We start from the raw sequence: 1536 nt of genomic DNA, 5'->3' as shown, positions 1-1536 counted from the left end.
GGACTGTACTCCCAGCACGCCTGAGCCGGAAAAGCGTTCCCAATTAAGGAGCAATTAAGGCCTCGAGCCTTTAGGAGCCCCGCGAGGCCGAACTTCGCGCAGGGCCTGGCCAAGCGCTCTGCAGCCATCAGTCCCAGTGCCACGGGGCCCCACATGAGCAACGGGGAACTGCTTAGGAACGAGGGAAGGGGCGCTCAGCCAGCAGAGCTTGTCCCATCCCCTCCGCACGCTGGGGCACGGCAAGGGGCCGAGGCTGCAGGGTCCAGCTCAGGCCCTGCTATGTGAAGGAGCAGCTGGCAGCGTCACGCAGAATGTGGGACAGTTGTCCAAATGCAGCCCATTCAGAGGCTTTCTTCTGAATAGGCGAGGAAGTGGAATAGGCAGAGGCGGTCACATAGAGAGCAGTTTTATAGAGGTGCCAGAAGGGGAAACATGCAAAAGAAAGAAATGAGCTGAGATTTTCCATGGAAAATGGCCAGAAAGCAAATGGAATCATAAACAGCCAAAGTTGCCTTTGTTTTCTGTATGCACAGAAACACGACAGAAATAGATACATTTGATTTCCTTCCCAAATGCAAATATTTAATGTTGATCACCTAACACGAACCCAAATAATTCTACACTTGCGATAGAAAGAGACACTCGGCTCTGAAAGTGCTCTCATTGGCCTGGGCTCGAATTCAAACACAGAAAGGGACCGGAAACAGCACCAATCCTTCAGAGCCACAACACAGAGCTCTGAAAGCCGAACCAAGACAAAGCGGTGGCAGAGCAAGGCCCTGCAGCAGCCTCCCCCCTTTGCAGCCCATCGAGACAGCAGCCAAGCCCGGTCCCGAGCATGGTCCCGAGGAGCTCTGAGGCAAAGCAGTCCCCCGGTTGTGGCACTGCTGCCCGGGCAGCCCTGGCAGCTGCAGCTCTGGGCTTTGTCTCAGGCTGGCGTGGGGCTGTTGGGGGCTGCCAGGGGAACGGTGCCTCTGCCAAGAGCCTGCTGCCTGCCAGGAGGGGCCGTGCCTGGGGGCTTTGAGAGCTGCAGCTGGGAGATGGAAGCCAGGGGAATTCTGCCTCTGCAGAGCTGCTGGTCGTTCCATTTACCCAGCCTCCTACCTGGGTAAGCAGCAGCAGGTTCCCCAGACACAAGGACCTTTCCTTTTTGCTAATTTCCCCTTGTGCATGATTCAAAGCAAGGCCCGGAACACAGTGCATACCACAGAACAGAGCCTGGTGCATGGCCTGATGCACACCTTCATGCATGCCCCAGGGCTCTCCGTAGCATACCTTGGTGCATAGCCCAACACATGCTGCAATTCACAACCCCAGTGCACAGCCCAATATACTTCGGAAATCTGAATGCACACTCTGGCACATGTCCCTATACAGTCCGCAATGCGAGGCCTATTGAACAGCCAAGCACATGCCCCAAAACTCAGCCCCTCTGCACGTCCTGACCGTGCCCGAACGCACAGCCCGAACGCACAGCCCCAGCGCCGCCCCAGCGCCGCTCCATCACTGAAGCCCCGCCCCCTCCCCGGGGCCCCG

Source organism: Meleagris gallopavo, chromosome 7 (genome assembly GCF_000146605.3).
Source record: "Meleagris gallopavo isolate NT-WF06-2002-E0010 breed Aviagen turkey brand Nicholas breeding stock chromosome 7, Turkey_5.1, whole genome shotgun sequence".
Lineage (NCBI taxonomy): Eukaryota > Metazoa > Chordata > Aves > Galliformes > Phasianidae > Meleagris > Meleagris gallopavo.
This window is presented reverse-complemented; position numbering follows the sequence as displayed.